Here is a 25,485-nt window from a genome sequence, read left to right on the forward strand (position 1 = left end):
TGTCTAAACAAGTCCAACCTCACCAACAAGATCTAACTGACCAAGAAACCATTCACTCCACTGAAACTCCATCGAGTTAAAGTGTGGTTTGGAAAAGCACTCCCAACACCTAGCAAAGGCCAAGGGGGCTGTGAACCAAAAGCTGCACTCAATGAAAGCAGCATCTCCAGGCCCCATCCAGAGGGCTTTTGACCATTTTCAAGCTCCTCCTGAAAGCTCTTGTACTGTAACTTACACCACTGACTTTATTACGTGTCTGCAACACATGGCAAAAGCTTTTGGAGCTGCAACATTGGTTTTGCTATAAGGGTCAAAGTGGGTATTTTTGAGACCCAGAAAAGCATTAGTACATCTTTATTGTCTCAACTCCACAAGTGCTTACTGCCTTCTTTTTAATTGTTGCTGTATTGAAAGTGGAAGTAAAAAGACATTATAACACATGGCTTTACTGGTCCAATTTCAGAGGCAGAGAAAGAATGGGGATAACACCTTTGCCCTAAAGGGAAGATGTTGTTCAGAAAAGGAAGGTTCAAAGAGGACATTATCACTCTCTACAAATCATAGAATGGTGAGGGTTGGAAGGGACCTTTAGGGCTCATCCAGTCCAACCCCTCTACAGAAGCAGGTTCACCTAGATCAGGTCACATAGGAACATGTCCAGGTGGGTCTTGAAATCCTCCAAGGAAGGAGCCTCCACACCCCCCCTGGGCAGCCTGTGCCAGGGCTCCCTCACCTCACAGTGAAATAGTGTTTTCTTACATTTAACTGGAACTGTGTTCCAGCTTCATCCCATCACCCCTTGTCCTGTTGCTAGATACTATAGAAAAAAGGGATGTCCCAACCTCCTGACACGTTGGTCTCTGCTCCCAAGTAACTGGTGTTAGGACAAAAAGAAACAGCCTTAAGCTGCACCAAGGGAGGTTCAGATTGGAGTTGAGGTAGAACTGTTTCCCTGAGAGGGTTGTCAGCCCCTGTGCCAGGCTGCCAAGGTTGGTGGGGGAGTCCCCAGCCCTGGAGGGATCCCAAAGCCGTGGAGCTGAGGTGCTGAGGGCCGTGGGTTAGTGTTGCCCTTGTCACTGTGAGTGGAAGGATTGGATTCCATGATCTTTTCCAATCCAAATGACTGTACGATTCTACGATTCCAACTGGCACTGTGAGGGTATGGAGCTATTTAAAAACACATTGATGTGCCAAATTTACTCATCCCTAGAGAAATCAACATTCCCAGGGGCAGGCTGTTGTTTGCCCAGGGAGGTGTTCCATTTGCTTTTGTTAACTGAGCTTCGGTCGATACACAACGTTATTTTTTTATCACAAAAAAATGCCTCCAGCGTGACAATAGGCTTGTCATAAGCACAGGGGAAGAAACAGGCTGTTTAATGCCACTGGCAAAAGCTTAATGGGAAAGCACAGATATTTTAAATTACTTTTTAATCACTTCTAGATATTTCCACCCCAAATTGTAACTACTTACAGACAAAATGCACCTCGTTGAGAATCAGCGAGGCTGATGGATAGAGACAATATTCTTTGTTCAGCAAAGATGCTTTTGATGCCAGAGAGGGCTGCAGAATAATATCCACATGCAGCAGCACTGAATTTGAGCTTCTTCAACACTCTGAATGAGGGTTTGCTTTATTTCTTTCTATGTTTATCTATCTTTTTTTGTTCCTTTTCAAAAAATACTGAAGAATTTTGTTGTTCTGCTTCCCAGCTGCTCTCTCAAAACAAAACCTTCCTCCTTTTTCCTAATTCAAAATACACCTCTAACTCAAAAGCTTCCAAGACAAGATCCTTCCCAGAATACCAACTTGAGCCAGAGCAGATCATCTCAATCAATTGTATTGCTGAGGAGACAATTATACCTCAACCAATTATATTGCTGAGGGCTGATCATAGAATCAGAATGGTTGGGAAAGAGCTTTAAGATCACCAGGTCCAACCACTCACCTCACACTGCCAGGCCCATCACTAAACCAAACCAAACCACATCCCTCAGTGTGACATGATGATGTGAGCCATCCTGCAGAACCACCTTAAAACAGCCAACATTGATTCAAACCATCTTCAAATGAAGAAATGCTCTTCCTCCAGGGCAGACATGATGCTGCTGCCTCTCCTCTTCATTATCTTGGCCCTGCTTGATTTTATGAGCTCCTTCCCTGCTATAGGTTGTACCTGGCTGGAAGAAGAATGGGAGAAGAGGAGTTGAGTTGGGATTTCATCAGCATTTCGAGTTTCATAGACAAATTGTCCTTTCAGAAAAGGAGCAATGTCCTTTCCCTTGCATTAGGGTAACAATGGATTTGGATAGTGCCACAGTGTTTCCTTGTTTGATGCTGGAGACCATTCCTGGGCATTCCTGGCCTGTCTCCCTTCCTCTGCTGTATAGTTGCCAAGAAAATCCTCTTCCAAACCTATGCACAGTTCATCCCTACAGCTCACATCCCCCAGAGTACCTAACACCACCCAGCACAAGATATTTCCATCCTTACATACTGCAGCAGAAGAGAACAAAAAAGGGAGGAAAGATCCACACCACAGCTCCAGAAAATAACCTTGAATTTGCAGCAAGCAGGTTGGAGAGCTGCCACCCCATTCAGCTAAAAGCTAAATACATTTGGCCTGTTGGATCTCTAAATAGCAGGAGTAACTCACACCAACTTCTTCCTTGCTGCTTAGAAAGCAGGACATCTGGATTTGCCTCCTTTGCAGAAATCTCACATGATGCTCAAGACACCAGCTGTACAAGTGCTGGCTGCTGTCCCAAACCAGCCCAGAAACCTGCCCATGAGTGGAGGAGGTGTTTTTAAAACACACAGAAAAATTCCAAAGCTGGCAACAGGGAGAGAAGAGGAAAGTTGTAAGGCCTGGGGGATCTAGATAATGCAAAATAACTCTGATGTACCCTGAAAAAGAGAAGCTGCAGCCAAGAAGTTTGGCCTGACACGGGACAGATTGATTGCCAGCTTGCTGCAGAAAATAAGGTGGTTGCACAGATGTCTTAGAAGTGGAGACAAGGAGGCAGCCACTCTGGATTGTGGGGCCTGAGTGTTTGGAAATTCCAGGCCAGAAGAGAAATATAAACTAAATCCCTCCTGTTCCTTCAAAAACACATAAATATGAAAAGAAAACCAAATCACCAAACCCGTCCCAGCATCCCAACCTGAAGCTGGTTGTCATCTGATGGACAGAGGGCAAGGGCAATCTCATCTTTCCCCCATCCCAATCAAGCTGAAAGAGAAAAGAGTCTGGAAAACAGGTGATGGCAGCAGCCATCATGAGATGAGTCTGGAAACCTCATGATGCCAGAGGGGGGTGAGAAGTGGCAACACCGTTGAATATCCATAGCTGACGTGTTTTCAGGTGCCAGTGTTTGGTTCAAACACCCGCACAGCACAAGACAGCTCTCATCAATCCCTTCATAGGTGGTGGAGATTAAGCTCATTTTTAAAGTTGACAAACATCCAGGAGCTGTCTTCAGCAACAGCTACTGCAATAGCTGTAATTGCACTTCCCTGTATTCCCCCACATCCCAAAAAACTCCTGAGATAAGCGTTAAGATCCAGGTTAAGATCTGAGGAGAACACTTGAAACACAAGAAACTTTTTCCCAGTGTGGAAAGCTTTCCCTGCAGCTGTAGGCTGTGCTCTGCCAAGCTCAAACCACACTGCCAACGTGGGAGAACACCTTCCTACCTCTCTGGGGAAGACCAGGGAATTTGTGCAGATCCCTGGTTATCTGGAGGCAGCGTTTCACAGCATCCCAGCATGGTGGGGTCTGGAAGGGCCCTGCAGAGCTGCTGCAGCCACAGCCCCTGCCCAAGCAGGTTCCCCTGGCTCAGGGGGCACAGGAATGTGTCCAGGCAGGTTTGGAAACCTCCTGAGAAGGAGTCTTCACACCCTCCCTGGGCAGTCTGGGCCAGGGCTCCCTCACCTCAGCACCAAAGGACTTTCTCCTCCTGTGCCAGGGACTCTGCCTGTGTGCCAGCTTGTGCCCATTATCCCTTGTCCTGGCACTGTCCATCACACAACAAAGATTGGCCCCATCCTCTTGACACCCACCCTTTAGATATTTATAAGCACTGAGAAGGTTCTCACTCAGCCTTCTCTTCTCTAGGTTAAATAGCCCCAGGCCTCACAGCCTTTCCTCCTCACACATATGTTCCATCCCCTCAGCATCTTGGTGGCCCTGCACTGGCCTCTCTCTAGCAGTTCCCTGTCCCTCTTGAGCTGGGAAGCCCAGCATCAGACACAGGACTCCAGATGAGGCCTCACAAGGGCAGAATAGAGGGGGAGGAGAACCTCCTTTGACCTTCTGTCCATGCTCTTCTTGATACATCCCAGGACGTACTGCAGAGATGTGTTGGTGGGTGTCAGCCAAGGTGGGGTCAAGACCTCTATCTTCCATCAACTGTTGTATCTTTACCTTCCATCAACTGGCCCAGGCTGCCCAGGGAGGGTGTGGAGGCTTCTTCTCAGGAGGTTTCCAAACCCACTTGGACACATTCCTGTGACCCCTGGATCGAGGAGAACCTGCTTTAGCAGTGGGTTGGGCTGGAGCAGCTCTGGAGGTCTCCTCCAACCCTCATCATTCTGTGATCTCTCATGGTACAGCGGGACTTTCACATTCATTCCCTTTGGCATTCTTTATCATTCGCACCATCAACATCCTGCACCAGGCTCAAGACTTTAGGTCCAGCAAAAGCAAGATAGGTCAGAGGTACAGAGATGCCACAAGAGTTATTTCCCCTCTCACTGCTAAAACAATCTGTCCCACCACCTCATCAAGTAGAGCTTTCTAAGCCATGAGGCCAGGCAGCTCCTAGAGGCCACATTCCCAATCAGTCAGTCCTGTCTGTCACACAGGAGAAACTGCATGCCAAAGCAAGAGATGGAAAGGAAAAGCTACAGAGCTGAGAAAATACTTGCCTTCAGCAAAAACTGTTTTAAGGCACAACTAGTTCATACTGAAAGCCCAATCCTCTAGTTTTCAGCCCATCCCTTGAAGGAGGATGGAGGATGTTATCTCTCTCCAGTCAAACGTGGTGCTGGGGGAATGTTCAGAAGAGTAGCAACAACACTAATGCTCTTTGCTCAGGCTTGCTACAAGGAGATCCAGGGACAGGGAACACTGGTATTTAAGGAAACATCACCTGTATCAAAAGGGGCACCTGTCCCACTGATTCAGCACCGGTGCTGCCACAGCTCATGTGAAAATCACACAGAGCTCTGCTCTCTCCTCACCCATGAGTCTTGTAGGTGATGAGTCAGAGTCGCTGTATCAAGGAGGAGTCATGTCAATCCACAGCAACTCCAAGTGAAGGTGAACCACATGGAAGGGAAAACAAAAGAATAGCCCCAGAGAAAGCCAGTGGAGCTTGTCTTTGGCTGCCTTGCCCAAGAACAAAGCTACCACCTGTGAATCTGCTGCTGGAGCAGGGAGCAAGTCTGCTGGGAGTGGAGCAGTGAGCAGTCATGGGATGCATGCACATCTCACCAGAGTGGCCATAGGAACAGCACTCCCCTGCTTGCCTTTCACACTGCAAGGCTTTACTCACCCTGGCAAGAGTTTCCATGTTAAGTTAAACCCAAAGATCTACAGAACAATACAGTCTTCAGTGATTTCATGGCTTTGGGGACAGACTTTTTAATAGGACAAGGGGTAATGGTTTGAAACTAAAAGAGAGTGGATTCAGACTAAATAAAAGGAAGACTTTTTTTATAATGAAAAAGGTGAAACATCTGCCCAGGTTGCCCAGAGAGGTGGGAGATGCCTCATCCCTGGGAACATTCATGGTGAGGTTGGATGAGGCTCTGAGCGATCTAGTTGATATCCCTGCTCATTGCACTAGATGAACTTCAAAGGTTCCTTCCAACCCAACCCATTCTATGATTCCAAATCTGCATGGCAGAATTACCTGTGTTTCTTAACACAGACATTCCCCATGCTTCATTTTTTTCTGTCCATAGCTAGCTCTAGACATCAAAGACATGGTCTAGTGGTTGACAGGGCTGGGACAAAGTCTGGACTTGATCTTAAAGGTCTTTTCCAGCTGAAACCATTCTATGATTCTATGACATGAAACCATCAAAAGACCAGCACAGTGGCATGGGGAGAACATGAAAATATGGCCAAAGATCCAAGAGACCTTGGAGAAGGCTGTCTCCATAGAAGTGAAGCTAAGGCATGACAAACAGGGACTCCCTCCCCAGCCTCACCATCAAAACTGTCACAAGGCAGCTCTTCCTTTTTGCAAGTCAGTCTAAAAGAAGCTGAAACTCCTATAAATGAAAGTCAGGGGGGAAAAAAAACGTTATCAAAGGCTAAATTTTATTTGCATCTGCCCAAGCCTCATCCTTCCACGTGCAGATGACCCTCTCCTGCAGAGATGCTCTTACCAACTGCTTCCTAAGTCCTGTTCCCCTGGTCACACAAGATTTTCTTCTAATCTGGAAGGAAGAGAAAGATAACTGGTTAGTCCTGGGAAAAAAACTATTTCACTGTCATAACTGAAGACATGGGTGTCATCAGAGCCAAGAGCTCTGGTGTCCAGCAACAACCTGCAGCCTCTGAGCTGGGCTGTATGAACAGTAACAAGGGTTGATTCATCAAAAGATCACTGATGAATATGGGAACAGAATTCTCTCTTTCAAAAAGAAAGGGGATACAAAGCACCTGCAACTGCTAAAGGGTTTTAAGATGTCCAGATTAGCAAAAGTGAAGGGATTTCTCAGAATCTCAAGGGCTGGAAGGGAGCTGCAAGGCTCATCCAGTGCAACCCCCCTGCCAGAGCAGCAGCACCTAGAGCAGGGCACACAGGGACTCATCCAGCTGGGTTTGGAATGTCTCCAGAGAAGGAGCCTCCACAGCCTATCTGGGCAGCCCCTGCCAGTGCTCCCTCACCTCAACAGGCAACAAATTCTTTCTTGTGTGTCTTTGGAACCTCTTCTGTTGCAGCTTGTCCCTGATTGCCCCTTGTCCTATCATTGGCCATCAGTGAGAACAGCCTGGCTCCAGCCTCCTCACACCCACCCTTAATGTATGTAACATGAATGAGGTCACCCCTCAGTCTCCTCCAAGCTAAAGAGCCCCAGCTCCCTCAGCCTTTCATCAAAAGAGAGATGCTCCACTCAATTGTCTTGATGTCCCTGCACTGAACTCTGTCCAGCAGCTCCCTGTCCTTCTTGACAGTTACAATTGGTTGCAAGCTACCTGCAAAAAAAATAACAAATTAAAACCTGCAATGGCAAAGGGGAACCACTTACTTAACTGTCCCACCTTGTCTAAAGTTCTGAAGGTGCTGTGGGAGGAACACACTGGCCACCATCCAGCCAAGCATTTCAGTTGATGTGAGATTTGAGGGAACAGGGAGAGCCCTGCTGATCCAAGATCCCTGCATTTCTCACCAGTAGGCTGTTTCTCTCTCATGCTTGCACACACATACACACCTCCCTACCTTGCAAGAACTTCCATCTTTAGCTTTTCTTCCAAGGACTTTGCTGCTAGAAGCAACACCTCTTGCCTATAAAAGCACCCAATTCTCCTTGCAAGGAGAGAGCTACATGGTTTCACCCACAGCCACTCAGATGGTGCAAGATGAGCATTAGCCAGATGAATGGTACACTCCTTAATGCATCCATCTACCTTGCAACAGTGATTAAGCATGCAGTATTTCCTCATTTTCTCCATTACAAAGAAAATGCAGTGTCCATTCATCAGGCTCTTATCACAAAAAGGCCTTTTAATTAATGTACCTCCTTGCTTTGTTCAATAAAAGCCAAGGAGGAAGCTCTTCACACCCTGTGTGTAGCTCCCACATTGCCCTGCCTAGCCTATGCTGAATGAAATAGCATTTATAAGGTGTTAATAAAGACTTCCTATTAAATGCCATATACTTCCTATATACAGAGCTCACTAAACAAAACTGGATGCAATCTTCCCAGCCAGAAGAACTCCAGAGATAAAACTGCAGCAATGATTTGTATCTGCCCGGAGCAGCAATCCCAACCTCCCGTGACCTCTCTGCAAACACACCAATCCAATTACACACTGTGACAGCAGACTTTTCCCCTCCTGGATCAGCAGCTTCTTGTTGCTGGCTGTGAGAAACATCAGAAAGCAGCACAACAAATACAAGTGTTAGCAAAAGCAGGCTAAGGACAACCAGCCTAGAGGTTTAATCAAGATTTGGATCAAATTGTGCGAGGTGTTTTGTAAACATTGATCTTACTGAGATGTTACAGCTACAGGATGTAATTCCCAACTACCTGCTTGTTTAACCTATGAAAATCACCATCATGCAACTCAGTTCAACCATCCTCTTCCATCCCCTCTTGTTATCACAGTCTTCATTAGCAGATGAGTGGCAATCCACCTCTTCCTTCAGCATCCTACACCTAGGACATGCCCAGCAGTACTCTCGTGTCCTCCTAGCAAGGTAAAACAAGCCTACGGGGCAAAAGCAAACCATTCAAAAGCCTACAGCCATAGGTAGTAGCTGACAGAAGGAATATTACCAGCTTCATAGAGACTCACAGGAAGGACAAGGAGATGTGCAGCCTGCCAGTTTGCCTGGTGTTGCCCAGGACACACTAGTTTCAACTGCTTACTGAGCAATATCATCACTGCTCCCTGGTTAAAGATGCTTTTTTCTGCTAGGCATCCTCAAGGACCTTCATCCCTTTTCCTTAGAAAGGAAAACAAGCAGCAGGGGCTGAGAGCTGGGAATCTCTGATTTGAACTGCCAGCCTCTTCTGCTCCAGAAAAACAAACAAAGGAAGAGTGTGATGAAGAGCATGTAAGAGACCTCTGGGCTTCTGAATCTCAGTGTCAGTGAGAGATGCACTTAGGTGTGGATTTCAACCATCACATGCTCACTATCCCTGCTCACTGCAGACATTGCTAAGTGCAGCTAAAGCCCATCTGGTTCTCCAGCAGTAGGAAGAAATAGTGGTGCATGCACTTAAGGGAGCCTGAAGCCTCACACTGGCTCTCCCCATCACCAAGATCCAAAAATCAGCTTATCCTAGCAGTGCCTGCAAGGGCAACAGTAACTCCAGAGCCCATCTGCTCCCCAGAAGGGTAAGTAATCCCCTCCTCCCAAGATGTTTACAAAGGGGAAACCACCACAACCAACCAGCTCACGAATCACCCAGGTGCTTTGAGTCTTCTCCAATCTGCTCCACCTACACTTGCACATGCAAAACAAACCCCAGGGCAGCTGTGTTTTCCTCAGCAGAGCAAAACAGCAGACTTGGAGAGGGGAGATCCATCTGGAAAGCAAACGTTGTGAAAAGCATGGCACCGTTCAGGCAGGATGAGCATACCCAAGGGCAATGGCAGCTGTGCATGGTGGTAGCCAAGGACTGGGAACAGGAAACCTTGTGAGGGAGATGACAGACAGAAACATGTTCAACAAGAAAGGCAGAGAGGGTTGAAGAACCACACAGCAAAGCTTGAGATGGCAAGAGGAAAAGAGGCTCTAATGAGGCCAAAAAGTCACAACAGGTTCAAGTCCTACGTGCTGGTACACACTATGATGATGTGATTGGGGCTACCAAGAGGCTGAGAGGACTGGAACATCTCTCTGAGGAGTTAAAGGCTGTGAGACCTGGGGCTGTTTAGCCTAGGGAAGACTGAGAGGGAACCTACCAGTGCTTATAAATACCTAAAGGGTGGGTGTTGAGAGGATGAGGCCAGGCTTTTCTTCTGTGGTGGCCAGTGGCAGGACAAGGGGTAACAGGCACAAGGTGCAACACTGGAAGTGTCACTGGAAAAGAAAGTCCTTTGGTGCTGAGGTGAGGGAGCCCTGGCTCCAGCTGCCCAGGGAGGTTGTGGAGGCTCCTGCTCAGGAGGTTTCCAAATTCATCTGGACATGTTCCTGTGCCCCCTGAGCAAGGGGATCCTGAGCAGGAGGTTGGGCTGGATGAGCTCTAGAGATCCCTTCCAATCCCCTCATTCTGTGATTCTGTGAACATTATAGCAACCCATCCAGGACTTCCAGGAGGTGCCCTCCACCCTCTGCTTGCAGTGCACCTTTTCCTAAAACCCACAGTGAATGCACCCACAGAAGTGTTACACTTTCAGCATTTTTTCCCCCTCCTCCTGTTTCCTTCATCTCAAGTATTCAGCCACTAAACTAAACGATTTCTGCCTGCACTGACAGAGGAAATGCTACTGACTGTTTACATGAGATTAATTTCAGGATTGTGGCCAGACTGAGGAAATTGGTGGGAGAAATCCTTCATAGCTGGATAATGAGGTTGCAGTTTTATGAGTAATTCTCTTGAGTTATGTGCCCAGCACCTTGGGTGTGGGTGACACGTTCATTCCTTCCCTCCCCTTTTGAATGGAAAATGCCATCCAAGCACACAAACACAGTATTTATTTGAAGAAGGGGAAAAAAAACCCAAACCAAAACCCGTGAGGTGGAGGCACAGATTGTGCCTCACGTGTACAATGCCCAACACTGCTGCTAACTAGAGGAGTTTGCCTGGTGGCTTCTCCAGAACCATCCCCTAGAAACACAATCAAGATGTGAAATCAGGACAGCAGCAAGGCAAATCAACAGCCCTGTGCACTTCTGCAACTAACAACACTTTTTATGTGGAAAAGTCCAGGCTGCCTCCCTCCAGCATTCACATCCTTGCTGCTGGGTCACCTCACACCTCTGTGCTTGGTTCTACATTGTGCTCATTCCTCACAGCTTCAAATGGTAGAAGGAGATTGCAGTCATCTCCCCCTTTAGAGCAAGGAAAGGCTTTCACAAGGAAGTTACCTGAAGTTTTAATGCTGCCAAAGCTAAGTTGCATGGAGACTGGAGGGGAGGAAGAGGGGCCCTTTACTAAAGATGTCTCTGCTCCATCTGGACCCATCATGTTCCATTACTCAAGTGCCTTGCTGGGAATTCTCCATGCCTTCCCCTATGCCATGCCCAGACACTAGACATGAAAATAGCTTACGACAGTTCCTGCTGGCATGACATCCACTCTGTTTCTCCTGGAGGATGAATTAGCAGATGGGACTAGTGGAAAATGGCTGAGCTAGAGAGCTGGACAACTGGTCTCTTTCCAATCCAGTAACTACAGTCCAAAAGACTGAAGATGCAAAGGTCCTTCAGGGTCAGAACCTCTTTCCTAGGGGTAGGAACAGGGTCAAGGAAGATGTGCAGGTGGTTACTAACTTATATCTGCAGGCTTGGTCTTATTGTTGCCCAAATCCCTGCTTTGCTTACTTATTCCCCAATCAACCCACTGTATTACTCCAGCAAAACAGCCATAATGCCAAAGAGCTTTTGAAATGAGTATGATGGGCACACAAGCACCTCCTGTCATGCAGATCTAAAATTAACATGTACACCCACCCTCGCCTCAGTCCCCGAAACTCATCACGAGGAAACTTCCCCACGTCACAGCAAGAGACTCCTGGCAGCTGAAAGAGAACTGGAAGCTCCATTTGCAGCAGCAAGAGCATTGCTCTGATGCTACCAGACTTCAAAGCAGGGCTCCAGCTCCAAACCATGCCTGTTCCAGCAGAGCAGCTGCTGCTTGAGACAAAGCAAGGCACTCTTTCCTTCACACACAGGGATGACGGTCATCCCCCAGTACAAATGGACGTGGGAGGATCAGGGGAACACACATTTCCTAACAGCAACCATGAGTGTTTTCTCAGAAACCCATTGCTGAAGGTTTCATGCATGTTCTGGCTTTGCCACCACATTGACACAAGTACTCAGCACTGGTGAGGATACTTGGATACTGTGTTCAGTGTTGGGCCCATCACTACAAGAAAGACATTGAGGTGCTGGAGAGTGTCCAGAGATGGGCATCAGAGCTGGGGAAGGGGCTGGAGCACAACTCTGATGAGAAGCAGCTGAGGGAGCATGGAGTGTTTAGTATGGAGAAGAGGAAGCTGAGAGGAGCTGTGGTATGATCTCAGTAAGGGACTCCTAGAGCTCATCCAGTCCAACCTTGCTGCTCAAGCAGGTCCCACCTGGATCAGGTCACACAGGAACTTGTCCAGGTGGATTTTGGAAACCTCCTAAGAAGGAGCCTCCACACACTCCCTGGGCAGCCTGGGCCAGGGCTCCCTCAGCCTCACAGTAAAGAAGTTCTTCCTTAAGTTTAAGTGGAACTTTCTGTGTTCCAGCTTTTGTCCATCACCCCTTGTCCTGTCACTGGACACTACAGAGAAAAGTGTTACCCCATCCTCTTGACAAACACCTTTTAAATACTTGTAAGTATTAATGAGCTCCCCTCTCAGTCTCCTCTTCTCCAGGCTGAACAGCCCCAGGTCCCACAGCCTTTCCTCAGAAGGAAGATGCTCCAGTCCCTTGATTACCTTGGTGGCCCTGCACTGGCCTCTCTTCAGCACTTCCCTGTCCCTCTTGAGCTGGGGAGCCCAGAACTAGACACAGGCTGCCCAGGGAGGTGGGGGAGTCTCCATCCCTTGAGATATTGCAAAGCCAGGTGTTGAGGTGTTGAAGGACATGGGTTAGTGGTGGGCTTGGCAGTGTGAGATGAGATTACATGATCTTAAGGATCTTTTCCAACTACAGTGATTCTCTGACTCTGTATGAGAAGAAGAGAAAATGGAAAAGACCTTAGTAAAAACCCCAAAGAGCATGTGGGAGCAAGCATAGAGTTTGGGAGTTATACTGACATGACACAACGTATGGCAGAAGAAAGAGCTTCTGTGAATGAAATGTCAATGCTTCTGCACCCACTGCACACATCAACTGCTTACTCTGCAGACAGGTTTCTGGTAAAGATGTAACATGGCACTGCCAGGCCAGAGCAAACCCCTCATCCATGCTACACCCAGTCTTAGGACTCTGCATCTCCAGCTGAGATAAGCACCTCTGTAACAGGGAGCATCTCAAGGCAGTCAGGGCTCCATTGTGAACACCCTGTTAAGCAGCCAGGCACCATAATGACAAGCCAAGGCATTGCCAAGGTCTTGCTGCAAACCCCAAACAGAGTTTTCTCCTTCTTTTCAAATGACCTCCTTCATGCCCACAGTTAACATCTCCTTCATGGCTTCTCACACTATGAGGACCACAGCTAAAAGAACCTGACACCACCTCAGACACCTTCTGGCTCAGCATACACAGCTGCCTGCATTTTGGGGCTGAAATTGAGATGCAAACTGCTGCTAAAATAACTGTCACAGAGGAGTGGTTGTTATTTTTCCCCTCTTGAAATCCAGAGAAACTTTCCATTTCTTCCCTCCCTGTCCCTCAACTGATTTGATCAGCCTATATTGTGTGACTCAGAGGGAGAGTCATCTTCTACCATCACAGAAACACATACATGCAGCCAAGTAGCTGGATGAGACACTGTCTTCTGTCCCAGGCCACTGGCATCACACTAACCACCAGCAGCACAGCTCTGTAACGTGCCCATGAGAAAACACAGACGAGGCAAGAAGCAGCAACAGTCCCAAAAAGCAGAAGCTAAAACTGTAGGACAGCTGTGATGAACAGAAGAGGGTTTCCACTGTTCCAGGCAGCATGCAAGGAGTCACCATGCCCAACATGAAGGTTCTCATCCCCCTGTGCAGAGGACATCATGGGAGGATGGGTGAGCCTGGGTAGGATCAGATCAGAATGATCACTGTGGTCAAGAGATAAAGGCTGTATCTAGGAACAAAGTCAAGGCAACACCTTTAGTGATGCCTGGAGTATCTCATCTACTATGCTGGCTTACTTGCTTCATAAGCTTTAGGAACACATTAATTCTGGTTGGAAAAGGCCTTTGGCACAGAATGGAGTTGGAGGCCTGTGGCCAGTGGAGTTCCACAGGGATGGGTTCTGGGGCCAGGCTTGGTCAACATCTTCATCAACCACCTGGGTGAGGGGACAGAGGGACCCTCAGTGAGTTCCCTGCTGGCACCAAACTGGGAGCAGGGGCTGATTCCCAGAGGCTGAGCTGCCAGTCAGCGGGATCTCGAGCGGCTGCAGAGTTGGGCACAGAGGAACCTGCTGAGGTTCAACAAGGACAAGGGCAGAGTCCTGCAGCTGGGAAGGAACAACCCCCTGCAGCAGCACAGGCTGGGGATTGACCTGCTGGAGAGCAGCTCTGCAGAGAGAGACTTGGGAGTGCTGATTGATAATAAACTGACCATGAGCCAGCAACGTGCCCTCGTGGCCAGGAAGCCAATGGCAGCCTGGGATGCATCAAGAAGAGTGTGGGCAGCAGGTCAAGGGAGGTTCTTCTCCCTCTCTACTCTGCCCTGGTGAGGCCTCATCTGGAGTCCTGTGTCAAGTTCTGGGCTCCTCAACTCAAGAGGGACAGGGAATTGCTGGAGAGAGGCCAGTGCAGGGCTGCCAAGATGATCAGGGTTATGGAACATCTTCTTTATGAGGAAAGGCTGTGGGACCTGGGGCTGTTTTGTCTGGAGGAGAGGAGACTGAGGGGGTAGCTCATTAGTATTTATAAGTATATAAATGGTGGATGTCAGGAGGTTGGGACATCCCTTTTTTCTATAGTAGCCAGCAACAGGACAAGGGGTGATGGGATGAAGCTGGAACACAAAAAGTTCCACTTAAACATAAGAAAAAACTATTTCACTGTGAGGTGAGGGAGCCCTGGCCCAGGCTGCCCAGAGGGGTTGTGGAGGCTCCTTCCTTGGAGGTCTTTAACACCCACCTGGACACGGTCCTATGCAACCTGATCTAGGTGAATCTGCTTCTTCAGGGGCATTGGACTAGATGATCTCTAAAGGTCCCTTCCAACTCCAACCATTCTATGATTCTATGACTTAAGATCATCAAGTTCAACTACTAATCTAACACTGCCAAGCCCATCACTTAACCACATCCCTCACCAATACATCTACATGTCTTTTAAATATCAGCAGGGATGGGAACTCCCCCATCTCCTTGGGCAGCCTGTTCCAATGCTTAATAACCCTTTCAGTAAAAAAAAGTTCTTCCTAATGTCCAATTGTAATTTAATGACATGTTTTCCATTGCCTCCATTTTTGCTGCATGTTTATCACGGTGCCCAAATATTCAACTGTTGAAAAAGCAAAGTGGGGATTGGTAAGGCACGTGCAGGGGCACCAGGAGAGGATGTTTCCTCTGATGCAGGAGGAGAGTGGTGTAAACAGCAAAAGCCCTACCACAGCAGCAATGCCAGGTGTCAGAATGTGACCCCCTGTACAGACACTACAGCTCCCATGGCTGTTTTCTCAGCTATGATTGATTCCTCCTTACTCCTGATACAGCTGACAGACAACACCTGCAGGATCTGGATGGAGATTCAGTGCAGGGGAAGAGGACTCTGGGAGACATAAAGACATCAGCACACTTCAGCAAGGCCTTTAGAGTCAGTTATCTGATGCTTTAGACTCCACTGATGGCATTTACCAATTTAAACATGCATATAAGGTTGCAACATCCTTTCCCAGTCCCTATGCTAAATGCCATTTAGCACAATTAGGCAGGAACAGAAATCCCAGACCTTTTTACAGGATCAGCTGCATTCCAGTTGTTGGGGAAGATAAAAGGGTTGGCAGCTCAACAGGCAGGCTGGCCAAAAGCACATTAGCACTTCTGGGTGGTTTGTGGATTACCATGGGACTCTGCAAAGAGGAGCAACACTTTCTTCTAAGGCACAGCACCCTGCTTCAGCTCTCCATGGAGGGGAAAAACAGAAAAGCAACAAAAACACCCATCCATGGAGTAATCTTGGATTTGTCAGCAGGAAAGCAAAAGTTTTCACTGAGAAGAAAAGAAAAAAAGTCTCATCTTTAAGACCAGAAAAAACCCAAAACTCCAAGAAAGGTGCCAGGGCATATTGCAGATGTGTTATCTGAAATTCTCAGCATCAGGGGAGAGAGGAGGCAGCTCTCAGCATGAAGCTTTGGGATGCTGAAGGCATTTACTTCCACTGCTTAAGTTTCAGATTTGAACTGAGAAGCTGACAAAGTCTTTAGACTTGAAACACTTCCCACCACGACTGCTCTTTGCAAAGAAGCAGCTTCATGCCCAGCATTCAGTAGATAAATCTGCCATCAGAAAAATCAGTCATCTCTAATTCTGGGCATTATTTTTGTCTACTGAAAGACCCTCCCCTGAAAAAAGGCATTTTTATTATAGCAGGCTGCAATTTAAATACTGAGTCATACTTATAAGGCAGGAGCAGATTAATCCAATCCTCTAGATCCACCCCATAACCCCCCAGTGAATTCAGAGGACCTTTAGGGGGTAACAAACATCTTGACAACATGTTTCCAGGAGAAATTCAGGAGCTTTTTTAGCTTGTGCCTCTCTCTTTTGAAACAACACGGATCAGGAGGCTCTTGGAAGTCATTGGTTTATCAGCTCTACCTCTGGAAGAAGGAATGAGCTGGCGAATCACCTCAGCACAGGTACAAGGTGTCAGATGTTGTGGTTGCACATCTGAGGGCTCTCCCATCCCAAATCTGGCATGACAGCACTGACCTTTGTGAAGTGCTTCGAGATCTCTAGGTCTGTTACAGAAGTGTAGGTGGTGTTACCTTGAGTCCAAGTAATCCAAAGCAAATCACTGCAGAGAGCTAATGGCCTCGTCTATCTGAAAATAGACAGAAATCCCCACCAAAAACATTCTGAGTCGTCATGATGGAAAGATAAATCCCAGCAGATTGTTGCTGGCATTGTATGAATCATCATGTTGTTATAGCAACTTCATATCTGCATGGAATCTGAAAACCAAGCACAGCTGAAATAATGTAACAGCATTAAGCAAAAATGATATATAACGAGATAAAAATGGATCGGCTCGATCTCAGAGGAGCACCCACACTCCTTTCTCACTCTCTTCCCTCCCTTTGAAAACATTGCTTTCCTGTATTTAAACAAAGAGAAGAGGCTTGGAGCTTATGGAGAAGCAGAAGAGCTTCTGGATTCAAGGAGAACCTTTGAAAGAAAGAACCACCTTCAAATAAAACCAAGTGAAAGTCCCAGTTGTTGCCATCAGCTCCAGCTGACCGACCCTCTTGCTCCTGCATACTCCAGAATCCATGCACTGCATGACTTACAGAAACTATGTCATTGTATAAATTCATTCCATGTACAGAATTCCTACATTGCATTAATTACATCAATGTGTGTACACAGTGTCATCTCCCTCTGGGATCAGGAGTCCCAAACACAGAGACCCCAACCAGAAGGGAAGATGCTGACACAAGAAAGGGGATGCACGGGGTTTCTTCCTAAAACTGCAGGTACAAGTGTTTACTGTATTACTGAAGAAACTGAAAAGCATCATTGAGGCTCCTTCCATCAGAGCAGCAAAGGAAGAAAGCTAAAGCAACATATTTCTGGCAGAGACTGGAGAGAAAAGCATAGATCCTGGGAAAGACAAGAAGCTCCCAACAACCTCCCAAACATTGTGGGTGCCTCAGAAGACACCACTTTCCTCTGATTAATGCCAAAGGTGCCCAGAAAGAGCATTGAACTGCTCCTCCTCCCCGTGGGATGCTGCCAGTGCCAAGGAGGTTTGAAGAGAGAAGAAGGGAAACAGCTGGGACATTTGCTAATCTTGCTATTGACGTTTCGAGCAAATTAAAGCCACGTCATAAACAAAGCCCAGCAAACCCCAACAAAGTCCTGTTAATCTTCACAGCAACACTATTGTAGCTCAATTAATTAAAAGCTAATAAAAAGAAGCAGCCTAACATTCTTTCAGAGTTCAAGACAGCAAAAGCATCACCCTGCCCCAGACAGAACTCTTGTTTTTATCTTTTCTTCTCTTAAAACACATTTATTCAGTAAAGTTTCCTCATAGGCTGTGTAATGAGTCACTCCTTGCTCCTCTATAAAGTGCAAAAGGGATGGAGAGGAACAGGATTTAAGAAGAGGATGGAGACATTCACAAAGCCTGTTAGAAAAGCTTGAAAAGCTTTTGAGGGAGCCACAGATAAAGAAAGGCAGCTCCTCACACGAACTCCAAAACCTTTCCTCTATCACCACAGCTTTCCCAGGGTCTGAGGCTGGCTGTGTCCTTGCTTAGAGCCAGCACAGAAAGCCACTCCCTCTCCTTCACCCAAAAACAACTTGCTGAGCTTTCTTCCTTCCCAAAAGAGAAATTGGGAGCTCTGGTTGTCAAAGGGATGTTGCTCCTCCCATGGTCTCGGTGGTTCACAAATACAGATGGGACTATCTCTGCACCAGGGAAATATCACCAAAGGCCATCCTGTAAGTTGGTATCATCAACAGCACGAGGCTTTGTGTCTCTCTTATCTTTGCAGGCCCTGGCAGCCACCATGTAGGTGGGTGAAGACTGCAAGCAGCCATTTAGCAGTTGGTTTGCTGGTGGGAAGGAAGAGTCCATCAGATCAGTAATGCCAAACTCAACGAAAGGCCCCAAAGACAAACTCTCCCATCACCAGCTTTATCTCAGACTCTATCTGGAATGTCCTGTTTTGGCCCCACAATAGCTCTCAGGAGTCCTTCCTGGCTCTCCAGAGCCTTCACCCACCCTTCAAGCCTTCCCTTCAGCACTAGAAGCTTTGAGGAAGCAAAGCCAGCATGGAGATGTGACATGAGTTTGCAGAAAGGCTGGAGAAGAGGAATGGTATGTGTGTCAGCACAGTCTTGATTTATGTTGAGTGCTGATGGATTAGGGGCAGAATAACTTCCACCACAAAAGCAAAGGGAGAGGCCACCCTAGCAAATCTCAGAACCACACTCCAGACCCACCTGGGGCCAAGCTCATCCACTCCATGAAGCTTGCAAGAAACAACCTGTTTGCCAACTCCTTAGGGGATGGTGACAGCACAACAGCTACTCTGCAGTCCCACCAACAAATGGTTTAGATAGACTTTGACCAAATGACCCAGACCCCTTGCCTGGGCACCTCCACAGCACCCAGTGTCCATGGACAGTGGCAGGCAAAGTTGCACCATCCATCTTCATGTCTTCAAAAGCTACCTGCTAACTGTCAGATGGCTGCTGTGCTGATAGCAAATGCATTCCCCTCAAGCTCTTGCCACCCATTTGCTTGGTTCCTCAAGTGAGAAGGACCCTTACTCTTTAAAGCTCTCTGGAACAACTGTAATAAACTCAAATCCCCCCAAAAGCACACTCTGAGCTGGGCTCCACTACTGCCATGGCCTTCCAGCAAGGGCTTTGTCTTGTTCATGTGTAGCAGTGGAAGACTTCAAATTGCTTCTCTGATGGTTGGGATTATGTGTCACGTCATGGCAGAGATCTGTCTTAGCTAGAAGAGCATCTCTCACCTGTCTAACACTAAGTCTGAGTAAATAATGAACAAAACCTAAACTCAAAGTGATAAAGGAAACTCCACAAACTGTAACAAAAAAAACCCCAACACTAAAGACAGAATTCAGAGGAACTTTTTCCCCACCACCTAGACTGATTCCAAAAGGGTTCACATGCCCATCTCATCATAAGGCTGTCAGATGGAGGGGACGTGATTTCAGCTTCCAAGCTGCAGGTTGCTATGGGAGGCTGTTCCCAGCAAGCAGCACTGCACAGTGTTTGTAAAAGGCCTTCCCAGCACCACATACCACTCTGATTTTTGAGTAGGAAGAAATTTGCTATTTATTTCTTTGTTTTAATAAGTCCCAGAAACAGCAGCAGTCCTGGAGAGTGATTGGGGGGGAAGAGGAATAACAAACCTCTGTTCTATAATAAATACAGAAGTGTGGATGCTCTGGCAGGAGGGTTGGACTAGTTGATCTTTCAAGGTCCCTTCCAGCCCTTGAGATTCTGTGATGCTGTAACAGCCCCCTCCCTAAGTTAAAGCACCAAGTAAACCTCAGTCTTGCAAATCAATGCTGAGCCAGGGTTGCTGTCTTCACCAACAGGTGATGTCAGGCAGCAATGGGAGCAGTTATGGCAAGGTCTCTGCAGCAGTGCATTGAACTGCAGGGTGTGTTGACTGTGCATTTAAATCCTGTGTCTCTGCTAAAAATGAGGCATTGCTTCACAACAGGTGAAGGCAACTTGCCTAGCATGGGACCAGCTTTTTGGAATTCATCTTAAACAAAGGAATATATACACAGAGAGAGAGAAGGAGCTGTGCAAAGAATAAAAAGAAGAGATGTAATTATATATATAGAGAGAGCTGTGCAAAGCTGGTCAAATACAAATGACTCTCTCAAAAGTAACAAGCAAGTAAACATAGCAGATATTTTCTGCACCAAACTGCAAGATTTAGAAGCCTGTTACAACCTGCAGGATTTACAGAGGAAATGCAAGAAGAAGGAGGTTAACACAAGGATGTAGCCATGAAGCAGCCAGAGAGGGAGAAGCAGCAGCTATCTACCTTTACACAGCACATGAAGACTACTGAATACTGATTTATAAAAGGCTTTTAATTCATGTTGCCACAGCTTCTAGCCTGTAAGTGCTTTAATTCTTTGTAGGTTTAGCAAAGCAGAGGTGGTAGATGAGACATGAGGATGGGGATGAATTCTTACAGAGCAAACACGGCGCAGTTCTGTGGGCACGTGTCTGCACGAGGCTTATGTCAAAACAGATACACAAATGTGGTATCTAAAGGACAAGCTGGGAATGCAAGAATCATCACAGAATCATCATAGAATCATCATAGAATAGTAGGGGTTGGAAGGGACCTTTAGAGATCATCCAGTCCAACCTCCCCGCAGAAGCAGGTCCCACAGGAACGTGTGCAGCTGGGTTTGGAAACCTCCCAAGAAGGAGCCTCCACACCCTCCCTGGGCAGCCTGGGCCAGGGCTCCCTCACCCCAACACTGAAATAGTAATGATGACAAAAATAAAGAGTAGCAAATGACATGTTTTGAGCCCTTACTCAGCTGTGATCAGACAGACAAAAGCTGGTATCCCCTGTGATCCAGTCCAGAAATGGACCATCTTCTTTGCAAACTGACAATGGGAGATGCTGGGTTTTTTTATGTAACAACATATCCAGCTACAGCAGAATCAATAAACCAGTAAGCCAGATCCTTTGGGGCTTTCTGTTTGTAAGGCTTTCAGGATATGTTTGCCTCTGTGTCCAAAGCCTCTCACACTTGTACCTAAGCGAGCTGCAACAATTAAGTCTTACCCACAACTTGTTCATCGTGGATCCTGCACTCAGGTGGCTGGTTCAGAGCAAAGGCTGGAGCTGAGTGAGTTAGATTGGGCTTAAAATGGGTAGGAAGTGGCAAAAACCAATTTCATTTAGTGCTACTCTACTTCAGGCAATTTCCCCCTGTTGCTATATTAACTTGGCAATGCAAAAAGGCCCCAGCATTGTAAGTTGTTTATATATTTATATAGAATATATATACACACATATATATATTATATATCTGGCATATTGATACTCTTTTTCCACATTCTACATTGTCCTTGTGAAAAAGAATATAAACCTTTTCACTTAAAGCATCCTATAAACACAGATCTAAATGTTATTAGCTCCAAGGTCTCATCAGCTCAGGGAGATTTCAAAGGCTGTCAAGATCAGCAGTGGTATCAGCACCAACCCCATCCAGGGATGGAGGTCAGGGCCGTGCATATATCATGGAAAGACTCTTCTCACCCTCTAGCTAAGATGACATATCTTGTTTTTAAAGGAATATTATGGATGTGCTGAAGGAAACCTGGCTAGTGATATAAGAGTATTTAGTGGATCAGTGGAGCATCTGCTTTACATGGAAAAGAGGATAAACCAAGATGGGCTGAAAACAGATCTGGGTCTGGACTCCAAAAGGTGTGTGCAAGCATGTAAAGTACATAATGGACCTGTCAAGACAGCATCCTCTATCCTACTCAGTATAGTTATCCTTGCTGAGATGCTCCTTCCTCATCAACAGCAAAAGCCAGAAGGCAAAAGATCCTCCTGGCAGGTTCACAACCATGAATTTCTGTGATGCCAAAGCTTTCAGACCCAATTTAAACTAGAATGGAAGTTAGACTTAGGTGTGATTTTAAGACAGGAGAATGAAAACCAATTGGAGTCCAATATTCAGAGATGCAACAGAGATGCAGAAGAGAGATTTCCAAAGCAATTTGGGTCCTGCACTTCACAGATGAGCATTTCACAGCATCTGGGTTTGAGACAGAACCTCACCATGGACTGGGAAAACTTTTGCCAATAGAAATGTTGTCAGAACACACAAATAAACCAAAGAGAAGGCTTATTCAAGAAAACAGCATTTAAATGCTCACATTCTATTTTTTCCCTGAAAATACTTCACCCTGCAGTACCATGCAAAGAAACCCAGACACTGAGATGCACCAACTGCAGCAGTACCAGAAACACACCATCCAGGAAAAAATATTGTATGTCTTTGACTATTTTTGCTAAAAGCAGACCAAATTATTGCAGAAGATCTGAGTCTCCTTCTCTGGAGACATTCCAAACCCAGCTGGATGAGTCCCTGTGTGACCTACTCTAGGTGGTGCTGCTCTGGCAGGGGGGTTGCACTGGATGAGCTTTCCAGGTCCCTTCCAGCCCTTGAGATTCTGTGATTAGAGCAAGGCTCCAGAGCCCAGCCAGCCCACCCTTTGGAACAGGCTCTCTGATCCTGTGCTCTCTGATCAAGGTGGACTTGCTTTAGCAGAGTGGTTGGACTGAATGATCTCTCGAGATCCTTTCCAACCCCTACCATTCTACGATCAAGCCACACTCCTCCTTCCCTAGCATTGTTAATAAGCTCAGGGATGCCTTTCCCTGCAGTATGAACACCTTGTCAGCAGAATCTCAAATCAATCCAGCCCTGGAAGCAGCTGGGGAAAAATAACTCAATGACATTCATCATCTTAACTTATCCTGTTTATGAATCAGGTCAAGATTGAAACCTTCATTTCCATCATCAGCCTTGGTGATGTTAAGATAATGATACATGGGGCTGATCAAAGGTTCCTCATAACTCTGGAGCACAGAAATTATCATACAGGAACACTTTATCTATTCCAGAATCCCTCTGAGACTGTGAAGAGTATCTTCCTCCCCTGAAAATAGGATGAGGAACACCACACTGAAGAAAACGCAGCCAGTGCTACGTCTGAGCTCCTCCATTCAGCAGCAGGTACTGTACATCCAGCTCCAAATAACCATGAAGATCACCAGGTTTTAAAACAGAACATCTGATGAAAATCTCTGAGAAGAGAGAGACTCAAGCTGCCTGGAACTGCCTTTATTTTACCTCAGCTGGATGGAAGGGCATTCCGATATTTTCCAGATTGATTGTGAAAATCATCAGAAATGGTCCTTTTAACAGCATTCATTCCTTGCAGCCCTGCTTTGATGGGGAAGTGAACTCTGCAGCCTCTCAAAAGGCAGAAATGCTCTGCTCATGCTCTCACAAGCCCTTTCTCTGTTGTTCCTTCACTCTCCCAGTAATAGCTGCAGCACCTGCACACCATCACCAGGTCACAGTCACAGTTGGTACAGAACTGACAACAGAAAAAAATCCATAAGACAGGAGGGGAAAAAAAACCCAAAAGCAATTCCTATCTTCTCAAATAACTTTCACCTCCAGCTTGCTGTTTTTCTTCCTATGACAAATAACAGGTAACATCATTCTGCTGTTTTTGGCAAGAGATGTTTTATCCAGAGTGTGGGCAGAGGGAAACAACTTGTAACCAGATTTTAGGATTACTTAAAGAGGGGTGGGGGAAATGGAAGGATATAAGGTAATGAAACAGGCTTATTTGGAAGGAAAGAAGAAATCTAGATCTTGCTCTGGCAGGAGGGTTGGACTAGATGATCTATAGAGTCCAGAGAGGGGTGATCAATGGCACAGAATGGAGTTGGAGGCCTGTGGCCAGTGGAGTTCCACAGGGATGGGTTCTGGGGCCAGTCTTGGTCAACATCTTCATCAACCACCTGGGTGAGGGGACAGAGGGACCCTCAGTGAGTTCCCTGCTGGCACCAAACTGGGAGCACTGGCTGATTCCCAGAGGCTGAGCTGCCAGTCAGCGGGATCTCGAGCGGCTGCAGAGTTGGGCACAGAGGAACCTGCTGAGGTTCAACAAGGACAAGGGCAGAGTCCTGCAGCTGGGAAGGAACAACCCCCTGCAGCAGCACAGGCTGGGGATTGACCTGCTGGAGAGCAGCTCTGCAGAGAGAGATTTGGGAGAGCTAAATATGAGCCAGCAATGTGCCCTCGTGGCCAAGAAGGCCAATGGCAGCCTGGGATGCATCAAGAAGAGTGGGGGCAGCAGGTCAAGGGAGGTTCTTGTCCCTCTCTACTCTGCCTCAGTGAAGCCTCATCTGGAGTCCTGTGTCCAAAATGGGCTGCCCAGATCAAGACGGACAGGGAAGTGCTGGAGAGAGGCCAGTGCAGGGCTGCCAAGATGATCAGGGGACTGGAACATCTTTCATATGAGGAAAGGCTGTGGGACCTGGGGCTGTTTAGTCTGGAGAAGAGGAGACTGAGGGGAGATCTTATTAATATTTACATCTAAATGGTGGGTGTCAGGAGGTTGGGGCATCCCTTTTTTTCTGTTGTATCCATTGACAGTAAAAGGGGTGATGGGATGAAGATGGAACACAAAAAGTTCCATTTAAACATAAGAAAAACTGTTGGAGTGTTGGAGTGAGGGAGCCCTGGCCCAGGCTGCCCAGGGAGGGTGTGGAGGCTCCTTCCTTGGAGGGCTTCCAGTCCTACCTGGACATGTTCCTGTGTGACCTGATCTAGGTGGGAGCTGCTTCTGCAGGGGGGTTGGACTGGATGAGCTGTAAAGGTCTCTCAACCCCTACCATTCTGTGATTCTGTGAAGAAACAGCAAGGATCCATCTTCCCAAATTAAAATATGACCTTAATGGTTGCAACTTCTAGCCAGGATCTGGCTTTGGAGTACCTATGAGATGCTTTCTGCAAAGAAATGCAACAAGTAGGGTTTTAAGTGATGGTGGCCTGCTCAAAGTAATAGTTTTGAATGCACTTAATGCTGCTGGCTCTATTTGAGAGATACCAACATCACATAGTTTTACACTGAGTTTCTGTAATGTAGGTAAACCATCAGGAATAGCAGAGATGAAAGTTTGCAACAGCTCTATGGATGATGCATGAGCTCAGAGGGACTCCAGGTCCCAGGCTCACAACCAGCGAGCTTCGATCTGTGACTGATAACCCCAGTCACCCTTTCTGGCCAGGACTTCAGCTCAGGAGAAAGCAAACATAAGCAGATCCATGAATACTGGCAAGTCCAGGCAGCAAGACAGTAACACAGCTAATTAAAAGCTTTGTCAATGCTTTTGGATCGTTGAAAGGATTGGGATGTGCAAGGAAGAGGCTTGCAGAGGTATGAACAGTAGCCAGAGTGCTGAGAAAGCACATCTAGAAGTGGCAAACACACTAAGATGAATTCCATTTAAATGTCTGGAATGTGTTGAGGAAAAGAGAAGAGAGAAAGAAGCCATTGTGCAGCCAAGATCACTCATGTAACTGAAGTGCTGCGTCTAAGAATTGAGTTTGGCTTCTCTACAGTCGAGTGAAGGAGACTGGAGCCTCCCCAAAGGAGTTTCACTGATAATGGAAGGAGTCATGGGTCTC

At 46.8% G+C, this 25,485-nt stretch overlaps 1 protein-coding gene across 12 annotated transcripts in view; it reads right to left on the reverse strand.

Annotated features, from left to right (window-relative positions):
- TSNARE1 (t-SNARE domain containing 1) overlaps positions 1-25,485 on the reverse strand; it is a 511,254-nt gene that overhangs the window by 450,204 nt on the left and 35,565 nt on the right. For 3 of the 12 annotated variants that reach the window (XM_061995197.1, XM_061995196.1, XM_061995184.1), the window contains exons 2-3: positions 16,507-16,562; positions 6,402-6,452 (exon numbers count right to left, since the gene is read on the reverse strand). The exons of 1 other annotated variant lie outside the window; for it this stretch is intronic. The gene's annotated coding sequence lies outside the window, so the exon portion shown is untranslated. Of the gene's footprint in view, positions 1-6,401; positions 6,453-10,964; positions 10,993-15,467; positions 15,589-16,450; positions 16,563-25,485 lie in introns of those variants that run through there. 8 more of the 12 variants (XM_061995185.1, XM_061995186.1, XM_061995187.1 and 5 more) reach the window with 6 other exon arrangements.

This window comes from Colius striatus, chromosome 4, assembly GCF_028858725.1.
Source record: "Colius striatus isolate bColStr4 chromosome 4, bColStr4.1.hap1, whole genome shotgun sequence".
NCBI classification, from domain to species: domain Eukaryota; kingdom Metazoa; phylum Chordata; class Aves; order Coliiformes; family Coliidae; genus Colius; species Colius striatus.